Below are 15209 nucleotides of genomic sequence, written 5' to 3'. Positions count from 1 at the left end.
AGATTAGAATCCTATCAAAAATACACCTTTGTAGGCAATAACAATGGGTTTGTATGGTTATGTATTTACTCATTCATTCACATACTCACTTATTCACTAAGTAAAATACTATGAGGACCCTACTATGTGTCAGGTATTGTGCAAAACCCTAGGAATAAAATGGCAGGAAGGTATAGAAATTGATCTTAGTGATCATATAGTATGGTGGACTGTGCAAAATAAGTATATAAACACAATTGCGTGTCCACAGTACAAACAATGTACTAAGCAAACAAAGATAGAGAAGCAGTTAATTTTGACTGGTGGATTATTGGTGGGGGAGGGAGTTTGGAAGATTATCAAAAGAATGACACTTTAGTAAGTCTTATATATGCAAATAAGGGATGGTACTTCTTGGCTAGGAGGACATCATATGTAAAGTCCAGAGAAGGTATGGTTAGAGAAGAAAGAGTGAATAATAGGTAAAGTGAGAGCAGAGCAAGTTAAATGGGATTTTGTTGGAAAAGAGGGAATTTGTCAGATTTTATCCCCCTAGCAACTCTCATTTTTAGTGTAAGTCATAAGAATAGAGCTGATCCCATCTCCTGCCTTGAGTGACAGTTCACGTGTCTTTGATTAATACAAATGGGAAAGTTAGTTATTTAATAAATATATCTTGTTGGATTAACAAAACCTTCCAAAATACAAGATTTGTGGGGGAAATTAATAAAAGGAACTCCTAACTTTGACAAATTTTGGGAAGGACTAATCCATATAATAAGGAATATACTTCCAACTAGAATATTCAGTTCAGCATCTTATTAATCAAATCAACAAACATGAGGAATATACTTCCAACTAGAATATTCAGTTCAGCATCTTATTAATCAAATCAACAAACATGAGAAATTTTATTAGTGGAAGAGGGAGCATAAAGTCATATTGACTAGGTAATTAGAACACTTACGCTTGTGTGAAAAAGTCTTCAGAAACAATAGGTCAAGCAATGGAAACCACATCCTCAAAGCTCACACATTTATTTGTCAACAGTTTCAATAATTTGAGTTAGACAATTCTTTTTCCAGAGATATCCATATCCTATGCCATATCCTATGACCAACATATATTTCTTTGTATTTGTTTAACTTGCAGTAGTAGTCAACTGCTTAATAATTTATTGATAGTGTAATAAGAAAGGGAGGAGTGTATTTCAAATGGGGTAGGCTATTCCTATTAACCCTGATTGTAACAACTCTGAGATAGGGAAATTGGTAAATTATGGAAGCTCTTTCATGTTTTGATGCCATCTTAGAAGCAAGTAACACTGAATGATGCTTTATTGTTACATTCTTAGCTTTGTCATCCACATTTAGATGTAAGACAAGCCTCCTCTTACACAAGACAGAACAATGGTGAGAAAAATGGCCAAAATAACATCAGCAGCTCCAGTTGTTAATGGAAGAAAGGATTTTGAGGCACAAAGTGCAGCTGGTTGGGAACTCTGAATGAGTTAGAATTAGAAGAAAGGAGCATTCAGTCTGGAATGTTTACTTTTTAATTAAAGTTGAAAAGTATTAATATTGTCATTATCACTGCTCTTGCCATCGTTATTAATCTTAAGGTTTCTCAACCATGTGCTGCCAGAGGAAATAAACCAAATGGTTGTTTTTGTGTAGGATTGAATATAGGATTTAGTTATAGGAACCATTCCTAATGCCATCAATTTGAAGTCAAGTTGAAAGATTTTCCAAGCATCTCACTGAAGCAGCTACATGGCAATAGAAATGTTTTAGCTAGGAGATGTAGGAAGCTTGAAAAAAAAAATGTATAGGTACAAAAAATACTTTGCTAGAGATTTGGGTTGGGGAAAGAGATTTTCTGTGTTTTTGAGCCACACTATTTTGCTGATTTCTTTTAAAAAAGGAAGAAAAAAGGAGACATTTTAGCTTGATACAACTGAGATGAAATCAGCTTGATCCAGCTGTCTGAAGCATCAGAATGATTGCAGCTGGCTAATTTCTAATTATAGAATCTCTATTATTGATGATGTAAGTGGCTGAATCTGTGGTTTGACTTCTATGATCCCTGGCTTTGTGAAAAGCTGGGATTTTTAGGTAATGTTTTTTCCCCTCTGCATAATAAACTAAACAAATTTAAATTAACTCTTGGGGCAAATATAATTAAGGAGCTGCAGATGATATTTTTGTTTCTTTCACTGGCCAGAGTATGCCCCACTGTGACTTTGGATGAAGCTATTAAATCCTGTTTCTGTGGGATTCAGTCCAGAACTCTGACGTACTAAGGTTATTTGGGGAGGCCAAGGTCAACATCAGTAATTCTGAGTTTCAGAGAAAGTTTATTTCTCTAATGGTTTGTGTTTAGAGAAGATTTCAGACAGAATTATTGCATTTCAACCTTAGTCTAAACCCTCCATTGATCTTTTGCCTTCCTTGCTTTCATGTTGTCCACTAAGTCTGTTTTTGCAGACTGATTTAGGGAGAAACGGGGGGGGGGCAAGATTGAATCTAGGTGAGTTATCAGTGTCAATGTATTAGTCTGTTTGGGCTGCTATAACAAAATGCCATAGACTGGATGGCTTAAACAACAGATCTTTATATCTCACAGTTGTGGAGGCTCAGAAGTCTAGCATCAAGGTGTCAGCTGATTCCTTTCCTGCTGACAACCCTCTTCTTGGCTTGCGCTGTCTTCTGTGTCCTCAGTTGGTGGAGGGAGAGGGAGAGAGGGAGAGAGAGAGAGAGAGAGAGAGAGAGAGTGCGCTCTCTAGTTTCTTCTTATAGGGTTATTAATCCCATCGTGAAGATCCCACCCTTATGAACTCATCTAATCCTACTTACCTGCAAAAACTCCATCTCTAAATACTATCACATTGTGGGTTAGGACTTCAAAAGATGAAAAGGGTTGGGGGGAGGGTGAGGTCAACCAAGCAATCATCCCATAATAGGAAAAACTTTAGTTAGCTGAGACTTATCAGACTATAATTCTCAACTTGTCACTTTATTGAGAAGGAAACAGGTCACAGAATGTAGTAAAGGAATCTCAAGCAGTCCCACGATGGTCATCCACCCAACTTCAGGTAACATCTTTGTGTTTGATACCACATCATTATGATTGATGGTGGGAACATTGCTCAAAAGATTCTAGGGGCTCCTGGGTGGCTCAGTTGGTTGAACATCTGGGGTCATGATCCTAGGGTTCTGGGATCATGCCCCACATCAGGCTCTCTGCTTGGTGGGGAGCCTGATTCTCTCTCTTCCTCTGCCTGCTGCTCTGCCTGCTTGTGCCCCCCGCCCTCTCTGTCAAGTAAATAAATAAAATAAAATAAAATTTAAATGTGCAGTATGTTCTCTATATAAATTTATAAATTTATAAAGTTACACTTCTAAACTACAAAGGTTTTCATTTGTTTCAAAGTGAAAAGATTTTAACTGCAAGAAAGTCAGGAGTTTTATATAAATGGTATCCTTTATTTCCTAAGCATTTTTAGTAAGATATTACCTGGATGTTATAAAAATATATAATGCAATTTCTATTTTAATTTTTCAAGTAGTTAATTGTTGGACAAATTTAACTATTCTTTACTTTCAACACCAATCTGTTCCTTTTTTTTATTTAAAGATTTTGTTTAAATCTTTAAATAAAAAAAAATAAAGTTGGTGGTTGAGCCAGACTATGAGTCTTGTGACTCTGTTCTTTTCACTATGCAAACAATAAAATGTTATGCAAATAAAATATAAAGTAAATTTTCTTTACAAATGCAAAAAACAAAAAATTTGAGAGAGAGAGAGAAAATGAGAGAGAACGAGTGTGAGAGGGGGAAGGTCAGAGGGAGGAGCAGACCCCCTGCTGAGTAGGCAGCCTGATTCGGGGACTGATCCTGGAGCTCCAGGATCATGACTGAGGTGAAGGCAGTTGCCCACCCAACTGAGCCACCCAGGTGCTTACCAATTGGTTCCTAAACAATCATCAATCTGAACTCAGAAAATGTGTCTTTTCTTTGATCCATTAAAAAGCAGAGCCCAAGGCAAGAATTAAAGTGCTGAAGGGTGCCTGTGTGGCTCAGTTGTTAAGCATCTGCCTTTGGCTCAGGTCATGATTCCAGGTTCCTGGGATCAAGCCCCGCCTCAGGCTCCATGCTTGGTGGAGAGCCTGTTTCTCCCTCCTCCACTTCCCCTGGTTGTGTTCTCTATCTCTCTGTCAAATAAATAAATTAAATCTTTAAAAAAAGAATTAAAGTGCTGAAACTTAGTGGTATCTCGGGTTATGAATGTTAGGAAAAAGGGAAGTAAGTCAAAGAAAGATGTGATATAATGTGATACATTTTCATGGGATTACCGTGCCCCAAAGAGCCATGAAGAGAAACTGTAGGTCATGCAGTAGACATGCTTGCTTATTAGGAAGGACTTTTCCAGAAGGTCAATGAGGAGATGCACCTCAGTGTAGAAGTGGAAAAGGAGAGCAGATGCATCTGTCTGGCTCCTTCCTGTTCCCCATTTCCTACTGGGCAAGTTTCACACTGCAGGGACTTCACTGTCCCACACTTTTGGATTATGCTATCAGCCCACTTGGCAGTTTAGAAAGCCACTATGTGGTATTCATGTCCTGAAAGGCAGGGGTATTTTGGCATGAGGGTCATGGGGTCATGACCTGAAACATTAGCTCATACCTTCTATCTTGGAGAACGTAGTGAACTAGTGGCAGGAGTGGTGAGGTCCATGAGGCAGTTATCGCCTTAGAAAACAGAGGCAGTCAGCCAATTGGAGTTCGCATACAAGGTTCAGTCTGATACAAAATCCTATGATTCAATTGGGAACTTCATAATGTGAGAAATTAATAAAAAGTAAAAAGATAAAACCATGAAAATGATCTTTTTAAGGAAACTGTGTACAGAGATTTATTATAAGGAATTGGCTCATATGATAATGGGTTGGTAAGTTCAAATCTGCAGAGTATGACAATGGTCTATGATACCCCCAGAAAGTTTGAAGACTGTGAGGCAGACAGAGCCAATTATTGTAAATGAAATCTGAAGGTAGTCAGAAAATTCTCTCTTACCTGGGGAAGGGTCTGTTTTCTTGTTCTTTATGTTTTCTACTGATTGAATGAGGTGTACCCAAGTTATGGAGGACAATCTGCTTACCCTACTCTTAAAATGATCAATCTAATGTAAAACTCTAATAATTTAAATGTTTATCTTATCCAAAAACACTGTCTCAGAAACACTCAGAATAATGTTTGACCAAATATTTGGGTGTCCTGTGGCCTAGTGAAGTTGACACGTATAATTGACCATCACAAGGGTCTATCTATTTTGCTAGAAGGTTCTCCATGAGACAGTGGGAAGGTATTAAGCTAAGGAGTTCTGTGTTCAAGCCCAGGCTCCACAAGCTGTTAGCGTTTTGATCCTGGATAGGTCAATTTATTTCTTTGGGTCTTGGGTCCTTTATCTATAAAACCCGGGGGTTAGATTTCTAAGGACTTTATAACCCTAAAATTCACTGATTTTATAATTCTTGGAATTCACCTATCAACATTGTGTTATAAAGTGTTATAAAGTGATGTGAGGCCACATTCCAGTATAGTTAAAGCCAAATATAAGAAATCTATGTAAACTTGTAGCAAGGCAGTTTTGTATATGGGAGAATCTCTTGGTTTACTGAAGAGGAAGAAGGAGACTGAAAAATGATTAACTGCAGAAGATTGAGGAAACAATGATCTCCCTGCTTTCTGATTCCATATACTTTTTACTTAAAGTAAAGTTAGTTATTTTGAGGCTGTATTTCAAGATATCACTATAATTCCTGATAACTAATTCTGCAAATTGTTTATTTTATGTATAAATGTTTGCTGCCTTAAATATAACTTGACATCTTAAATGTCCGATCTATGAATAGCTGCTTAGGGCAAAGAAATACAGCTACTACAAACAAACAATGAAAATGAAGATTTCAGAGAAGAAATCGAGGAAACAAATTTGGAAAGATCAGCTGTTAGACCATTAAGCTAAATAAAGTTTCCTATCTTGTTGAATCTTTTGTTATACTGTAAGAATAATGGCATTTGGTTTGCGAATTCTCTTGTTGGGTTATTTGTGATGACTCTTCTTTTTTTTTTTTTTTTAAAGGTTTTATTTATTTATCAGAGAGAGAGGTGGGGAGAGAGCGAGCACAGGCAGACAGAATGGCAGGCAGAGGCAGAGGGAGAAGCAGGCTCCCTGCTGAGCAAGGAGCCCCATTGGGACTCGATCCCAGGACACTGGGATCATGACCTGAGCCGAAGGCAGCTGCTTACCCAACTGAGCCACCCAGGCATCCCTTGTGATGATTCTCTTAACACCTTTGTCTTCTTGCCCCAGTTGCTTTTTTCCCCCATTGTCTTTGTATTGGAGTAAATGAATTAACACAAAGAATCTAGAGCTTCAAATGTACCCAACTCAGCCAGGTACAAACATAGACAATATATCTTCTCAGATAATGAGCATTGTATCTGAATATATGCAACAAATATAAGCAGATTATAACATATATGAACAATTATTATTAATATACTAGACTGGCTTTCATTATTCATGTGTGAGTTTGTGTGAGGTTGATAGGTTTGCTTAATTTGGTATAAAATACTAACTTTGGGAAATATTTGGTCATTTGGAGGTAAAAAATTCCTTTTTTTTTTTAAATCCAAGTATGCCTTCTCAAGACAGTTTAATCTTGGATTAGTCAATTTGCCATCATTCTGTGAGGGATAACCTTGATGTGTAAACCACATTTTCTAGAAACCCCTCGTCTCCCTGTTTATACACAAGTAGTACGGAGAGACTTTTCTTTCCTTGGCCAGTTAGTTTCCAGTTGTAATTAAAGTGACAGTGTGTGCGGCAGCTCTGTTTCACAGTGGGAACAGAAAATGAGAGAACTCCAATTAGAGAGAGGAAGAAGAAGAGGGGGAGGGGAGAGAAAGTAGGGAAAGGAGGGAGGGGAATAAGAAAAAGAAGAAGGAAGAGGAGGAGGAGGAGAAAAGAGATACTCAGCAGGAAGGAGGACAAATGAGAAATGAGAACACAAGGTAAGGGTTAATTCCTGTCTCTGTTACCTCAGTCTCAAGTGAGAATTATGAAGTAGTGAATTGGTTAAATATAGCCCATTATAAGTGTTTTGTTTGAGCTACATATATATATATATATATATATATATAGAGAGAGAGAGAGAGAGAGAGAAAGAGAGATTTGATTCATTTATTTGAGAGAGAAAAGGTGAGAGCAATAGAGCACAGCAGGGGGAGAAGCAGAGGGAGAAGGAAAAACAGACTTCCCACAGACCAGGGAGCCTGCTGTGGACCTCCATCCCAGGACCCTGGGATCATGACCTGAGCAGCCACTTAACCAACTGAGCACCCAGGCAACCCAAGAACTACATAGTTTTAAAAAGTTAATTTCTGATTGAGGGACTTTGTGTAAAAAATTCCATATTCCTAACTTTTTAAAAAGCATAGATGTGGCGATCTTTGACCCATAAGTTTTTTTTTTTTTTAATTTATTTGAGAGAGAGCACCTGCAAGTGGGGGGACGAGCAGAGGGGAAGGAGAGGGACAAGCAGACTCTACACTGAGCTCAGGAGCCCTGCACTGGGGCTCCATCCCAGGACACTGAGATCATGACCTTACCCAAAACCAAGTCAGACGATTAACTGACTAAGCCATCCAGCCCCCCTGACCCATATCTGCTGGTGGCAGCAATGGCTGCAGCCTGATCAAATGTGTGTCCTTTAGACAGAACATGAACTCTGTCCAGTTCCTCCCAGTTACTACCATACCCTGTTATTTCTTCCCTCTGCTGCACTAGCTTATGATACCTGCCATGCTCCTTGGGTTTTGAGTTAAAAGACTTTTGCAGGAACCTCTTCTATGGTGTAATCATCTTTAAATATTTATTCTCTTCAGTCTGCTTGGCACATACAAGTGCCAATGACTAATTGTTATTAATGAATAAAGATATTGTTGGAAACAGGCCTATTCCTAATATCTGAGGGAACTGGAGTGAGAATACAGATATTTAAAATAAAGCAAGTTAACAAACTGTTAAGTAATATCAATTCTGTACTCCTACTGTGGCAAATATATCTTCATAATAACAAATCAGGAATATCTTTTAAGCTATAGTTTTAATAGAATTAAATTTAGCAAACTATCAAAGGTGATGGAATTCAATTATTTTCTCACATATAGGGTTGTTCTTTGAATGGGCTAGCCATGTTTGAAGGAGTAGTAAATAAAGATCTGTAACATTTACAGCTTATTTCTTATATTTATACCATAAAATTTATGTTTCTTGCTTTTATTTGACCAAAACAAATGCTTATGTTGTTATGATCAGAATTTGCAAATAATATGTGGCCTATTCTCGGGCGCCTGGGTGGCTCAGTGGTTTAGGCTGCTGCCTTCGGCTCGGGTCATGATCTCAGGGTCCTGGGATCGAGTCCCGCATCGGGCTCTCTGCTCAGCAGGGAGCCTGCTTCCCTCTCTCTCTCTCTGCCTGCCTCTCCATCTACTTGTGATTTCTCTCTGTCAAATAAATGAATAAAATCTTTAAAAAAAAAAAATAAAATAAAATATGTGGCCTATTCTCAGCAATGCCATCTTTGTGAGTTATTGTGGTTTTCAGATAGTTTTTATTAATTTCATTTCAAAGAAACTTCATTCCCCTAAAACAATAGTAATTGGATTTGTTAAAAAATGCTTAAAGCAATGTTTCAATTTGGAAATAATCACCAACTTTATATATATCAAAGTCATAAGTTTACATACCATGTTCAAACATTATAACAGGATTGCATATGGAAAAAATGATCATAGAAAATATTGCAAAATACTTTAATTTCATTATTAGTTAATTTTCACCCTGTCTTAAAGCAATTTTAGATCCACACAGTAATATATAGAATTGCTATCATGCTTCACGCAGGTATGTCTTTAGATATATGTGTGTCTGTGTATTTGAATCATGCGGGTTAATCTACCCAAAAAGGAGCAATTTTATGTGCCAATTTTATATGGTTCAGCCTGACCTATATTTAAGTTATTTGAATGTTTCATATTGTAAAATATTCCTCAGCTGTTTATACCTCACTAATTTGCAATTGTCTCTAGAACTATATGTAGGAAAGAAGACAGACAAAATGAGCGTTCAGCACTAAAGGAGATGCTTTGTGGTTTGTGAGTCTAATGTGTTCAAGCTCTCTGACCTGAAGGATTGACAAGGTAACTGATTTGTCTCTTCCCCACACTCAGGCTCTTCTGTCATTCAAATCCTCCATATACTCTGGAGTAGTATCTTTGGAAAAACACTCAAACTACTACCGCTTTTGGGCACAGTCACTTTTCTTTTTGAGAATGCAAAGCAAGAGACGTGGAGGAGTGTTGCCCTGAGGCTGAAGGAATGTTGGAGGCAGGAGTGAAAGTTTAACTGTTGGTCACACACAGTCAGTGCTGAACACCAGGTCCCGAGGGATCCATTTGTCACCAAGTGTTGACTAACGGTCCTTTAAAACACAGCCGGGCATACAGACTCTTCTTGCCTGAGTCACTGAGACACTAGCTGGAAATTCGGACTCCTGAACGGTGGCTCTATTCAAACCAGGATCCCAATCAGAAGTGTTCACCAATGCATAGGACACAGTCAAGCATGACGTCACAGGCCTTAGAAGATCAGACCCCAGTGCAACCTGCTGGCTTTGACCCCTTTTCTTGGCCTTTAACAGTCTCCTCAAAGGCAGAAATTACAATTAAAATATTGAATTCTAGATGCCATTCTCTATATGGCATTATTTCTTCCCATCCTTAAAAGCTTGCAAGATTGTTTATAGTAGAATTTAAGACTTAGAAACATTAAAAAATTAGATGTTAAGAGATTTTTTCAAGATTTCTATCCAGATCTGGCTCCAAATATTATCATTTTTCCACTAAATCAGGCTTTCCCCTAAAACCCTGAGATGGCTTTTCCCTCTGTGTAGCCCCTCCTTTCCCTGCACTAAAATGTGCTCAATTAATGTTGGTAGCCTAAATACAGTTAGATTTTTACAGAACCTCAAAGAAGTAGATGTCCAAAGCCATGATACATTTCCTTTAGGCAATATTTTTCCTTTAGAAGAATGGCTTAATTTACCAAAAAGGAGATGACTTCACCCAGTACACTCCCCACAAAGCCCACATTGAATTTGTACTTGGGGTTCTCTGCTCTTGTTATCACGGGTTAGATGGCTATTGGCCCCATAAGGCAATGAATGCTTTCTATGTAGAGCTCTTTGAGATTCTGGATAATCCTTGACATTTTTTTTATTCCATGAGTGTGACAGTGAACTCCTAGCTTGAGAGTTATTTCCTTGGCTATCTTGATAAAGCTAAGAACAGAACAATTAAATTAAAAAAAATTTTTTTAATTGCATGTATATGAGTGTTTTTGTTATTTAAGATTTTACCTAATTATAGACTGTGTATCTGAGTGGGATAACATTTGGCAACCTTAAAGAATAAGCAATAATTTAAAGTACTCTGACAAATAAAAACAATAAAAGTGAGCGGGGGCTTGATGACACAGGAACTCAGAAGACATATACCCACAGAACTTATTGTGTACACTAACATGACTTTACTATTCAGCTGATTTACCAATATAACTTTATTATTCCACTGCCTCATCAATGTGATTTCACTATTCCAGTGTACTCTTGCCCAGGAAGATAAAAGTTGCAAATATATTCATTGTTTGTTTCCAGAACTTCACATAATTTCATTTAAATGAACACAATAGATAGCATAAAACCACTGTTTATACCCCAAGACTCTTTGCACCCTTCCTGTCAAATTTTCACCATGCTGTATCCATGGATCATAAAGTATCACATCATGACCCTTAATCTTTTCATTCCCCCCCCATTGAATGATCTACCTTAAACCAGACTCTACAATCTCATAAATATCCCAACTTTCCCATTCTTACTTTAAGAAGATATTAGGTCCCTGGAAAGGTAGTATTCTCCCTATCAGGTAAGAATAAACTCAGCCCTGTCTTACCAATTAATGATATGTTGGAGGAGACAGAATCTGACAAAAGAATGGCTGAATACTGATAATTAGTATAGCTTGGTGATAGGCATATGGAGTTTATTATACTAGTGTTGTTATTTTTGTATATGTTGGAAAAGTTAAAAAAAAAAAAAAACAAGCTGAAGTTCTTGAATTAAAATGTAGCTGGGCTATAGGCCAAGGAAGGGAGCTGATGAGTGAGTGATGAGAGCTCAAGACAATGTGGTAAATAGACTGGAAAATGTAGTCTGGAATCAGCACCCTATGATGCTGTGACAAGGTCTCCCTCAATTTGAGGATTGTGCACATGAAATTCTCAACCCAGTCCTTGATAATATACAGCACAAGAAAATATCCCTACGCACTTATGAATGGTACAAGACAGATCCCAGATTGTAATACTGTTCTTATGAGCATTTCATTGATCATTGGTAATGCTTATTCCAGAGAGTATGAAATGAATCTTCTTCCACTGTGTCATTTCTCATGATGGTAGGAAGAAGGTAGATAACAAATGGGTAAAGGGATCATTAGGATGGAAATGGCCTAGGAACCAGGCAGTTGAGAGAATTTCAGGGCCTGACTAGAAATCAGATAACCCCATTGCTTCTTAATATCTATATCTATATCTATATAGATATATATAGATATATATATAAAATTTCTTTCCTCATTTCCTTTGATACCTCTTATAATCCTTATTTTTCTCCATCTCAGCCTTCTCTGTGACTTCGGTAGCCTCCAAGCACTTCCCTTCCTCCATGTCTACTTCTAGACCTTCAGTGATTATAACGGGGGTGGTGATGGGGGAGACAGAGACATCATCTCAGTCCCTTCAGCTTTCTCCCATAGCCAGGTTAGCCCACAGAAGCCAATCTACCCACCCAGTAGTGTTGTAATACCATATATTCAAAGTCTTAACCCTGGGTCAGCCCTTAACCACTTTCATTCAGTCATTTATTTTGTTGATGTGGTCATTCTCTAGGTAGGATTTTAACTTCAAAGTTTTGTCCCTAAATATACACATCTTTTCTTTCTCCCTCTTTTTTTTCCTTTCCTTCCTCCCCTTCCTCCTTTCTCCCTTCTATCCTTTCTCTCTCCTTCCCTTCCTTCCTTCCTTCCTCATAAAAATGGGTCATGCAAATCTATTTTTACATTTCCCAATAACCACAGAATTTTAAAACTGGGAAAACCACTAAAACCCATTAAATCTATCTGCCTTGTAATTTAAGACCCTAAAGTCCTGAAAAGTTTAGCTATTTCCTGTACAGGGCGAATCTGTAAATGGTAAAATTGAGGCAGCTTCCAGGACCCAGAATTTCCTGCTTGTATTTTCTCCTATATTATGCTGCTCTCAAGGCATTTAAGCTTTTAACGTTTTTGACAAAAACTACCTCTGATGGGTGATATACATTTTAAAATTTGTCTATCTTTGTAGCTTGATTCTGGATATTCTATTTTTGCTCATTACATTGATTATGCCAGATCAGTTTTGTGGCATAATCCATGTCCTACTCTTTCTAGGACTGTATGTTTACTAATTTGGTTGAAAATCACAATATTACCCATGAATTGTATTGATTTTTTGAGGACCATTAAGAAGTTAGTTGGTTTCTTGGCAAAATCAAAGCCAGTGACAACAGGCCCAGCAGTGACCTGCGTTGAATCCTGTTCTGAGGGATTGATACCAAATATAGAAATGCAGCAGGCCTGACTGCTTCAGGACCCCAGGGAATGTGGCTCTCTCTGGCTGTGTGTAAACCACCTACATATGATGAGCTCATAACGTCCATGGAAGATGGAGCTAAGTCATTGTCTCAAGGAAGTGATAAGGGCAAATTTTATTTTATGCTAATATGCACTTAGTATTTAGAAATAGTTGTGGAGTGAGACATTATGCTTTTGGATCTATAAATACATCTGCTGTTTTAAGTACCAGTAAACAGTATTCCTGCCCAACCTCAGCAAAGTCTGACTTTGAGTTATATTTCCAGTATAATTGGTAGTTGATACATTTTACTAAGTTTCATGAGCCCACATTTGTGAGCCTATTAGGGAGAGAGAGCTGCGGGGAGGAGAGAGAAAAGAATAAAGGAGAAGGGCAAGGTCAAAGAGAAAAGGGAAGACAAGACTATGAGGTTTTTTTTGTACTACTACTGAGCAAAGGTCACAATTGCTTCATACTTGGATATTATCCAGTTCTTATCTAGCTAGCAAATAGTGCCTTCACTAGCAACATGCTTTAAACGAGGACTTCTTCATCTTTCTTTTTCTCCTCCAAGCCATACAAGATGGATGAGAGCTGGGGTATGGAATTTTCCCATCAGTGTGCCAGGGTTATGAGCAGTTACTAGTGGAAAAGCTGCAACAAGTCTCCCACTTAATCTCCACTGAAGAATGCAGTTAGGAATGCATGTAAGAGAGTGATGTTTCAGAAAAAACTTGGATCAGGTCTAATTTATTATTTAGAAATTGAATTATTCACAAATGTCAATATGTGACATATGACTTGCAAGCTAAAACATACCTCATAGTCACATCATGCCAGGGTGTCAAAACAACACTGTCAAAGACTGTTGCTTGAATTAGTTAAATTAAGTAGCCATACTTTTTGCTCCTCGAAGATACCAGAAATCTCACCTATCTTCTTAATAGCCATCTCTCTCTCTCTCTATGCCAAGAAGTATAAATTAATGGTTTGTTGAGATGAAAATTATAACTATCTACTGTTATTGTCTGGGTAGATTAAAGATGGTTACAAATTCTTTGTTCTTTGACACTCCACCATTAGAAGGTTGTTGCTCTTGAATCTCCTCTGACTTGTATCTGCCTTTGACCAAAAGAGTATGGCAGAAATGATATTATACCATCTTGGCCATCCAGGCCAAACCTTTAAGTGAATCAACAGCTTCTGCCACGTAAGAAATGGATTGTCCACAGACTACTACACTGTGAGAAGTTCAAGCCACACAGTGAGGCTCTGAAGGATGAGATGCCATGTGGAGAGGGAGTCAAGGAGCCTTGGGTTATTGGCTGTGTGAGGAAGAAGCCATTTTGAAAAGCATTCCTCCAGCCCCACCTGCTTCAGCCTGACACCACACAGATCACAGATGAATGGCCCAGGTGAACTCCTCAAAAATTCCTGACTCTCAAAATTAAGAGCAAAATAAAATGATTGTTTTAAGTCATGGAAGTAACAGATAAAAACAATGCCTATGAGGTGGGAGTTTTAAAGAGATGTCAAATAATGTTATGAGCAGAGGTATTTATATAAGGTGATTGCCAGTTGAAATGTAGGCATGTTTACATGGACTGAAGCTCAGAGAGCTTGTATAAAGAAAGAATGTTATTATGACTTAAAACAGAAAAGTAATTTAATGGAACCATGAAGGAGAGAGAAACTCTTAGAAATTTTTCTTTGAGAGTATAGAAGGAATAATGGAGGGGAAAATACCTTTTCTACTTCCTAGAACAAAGGCAGCACTGGTGAGTGAGCCCCAGATGTCTTGGATATGTTCTGCTTATGCGACCCAAGCAAGTGTGAGGTTGTTCTTCTTAACTAACTGGATGACTCATTAAATTGCTATCTGTGTTCGACCAGAGCTTCAGCTATACCACTTTGCTGGAAGAAGATAGAACTGAAGAGGATAGAAATGTCACTGACCTTTAGGTGATTTGTGCCTTTAAGCTATTACCTGGTAACCCTGGGGCCCCCACTTTTCTGTCTTTCACCCTAGCAGCACCCCAAAATTTGGCCTAAGACTTTTTTCCTCAATTCTTTTTTCGACCTATCTTCCCTGAAGTAAAATAATTTTAAATATTCTAAGTTTTAATGTATTAATTATTTAATACACCTTCCCTGATTTATATAATTTTTTAAAATTATGCATTGAGAGGCACCTGGGTGGTTCAGTCTATTAAAGCTTCTGCCTTTGGCTCAGGGTCCTGGGATCGGCCCTGTGTAGGGCTTCCCACTCAGTGTGGGGGATGGGTCTGCATCTCCCTGTCAAGTAAATAAATAAAATCTTTTAAAAAATATTCATTGATGTGGCTCAGTGGGTTAAAGCCTCTGCCTTCAGCTCAGGTCATGATCTCAGGCTCCTGGGATCGAGTCCCACATTGGGCTCTCTGCTCAGCAG

The 15209-nt window shown here is 38.0% G+C and overlaps 1 protein-coding gene across 1 annotated transcript in view; it reads left to right on the top strand.

Annotated features, from left to right (window-relative positions):
- The first annotated feature begins 7038 nt into the window (after positions 1–7038).
- FAM13C (family with sequence similarity 13 member C) overlaps positions 7039–15209 on the top strand; it is a 153758-nt gene continuing 145587 nt past the window's right edge. The window contains exon 1 of the mRNA XM_082720250.1: positions 7039–7056. The gene's annotated coding sequence lies outside the window, so the exon portion shown is untranslated. The remainder of the gene's footprint in view (positions 7057–15209) is intronic.

This window comes from Mustela nivalis (assembly GCF_964662115.1).
Source record: "Mustela nivalis genome assembly, chromosome: 2".
Classification (NCBI taxonomy): Eukaryota; Metazoa; Chordata; class Mammalia; order Carnivora; family Mustelidae; genus Mustela; species Mustela nivalis.
This window is presented reverse-complemented; position numbering and strand designations above follow the sequence as displayed.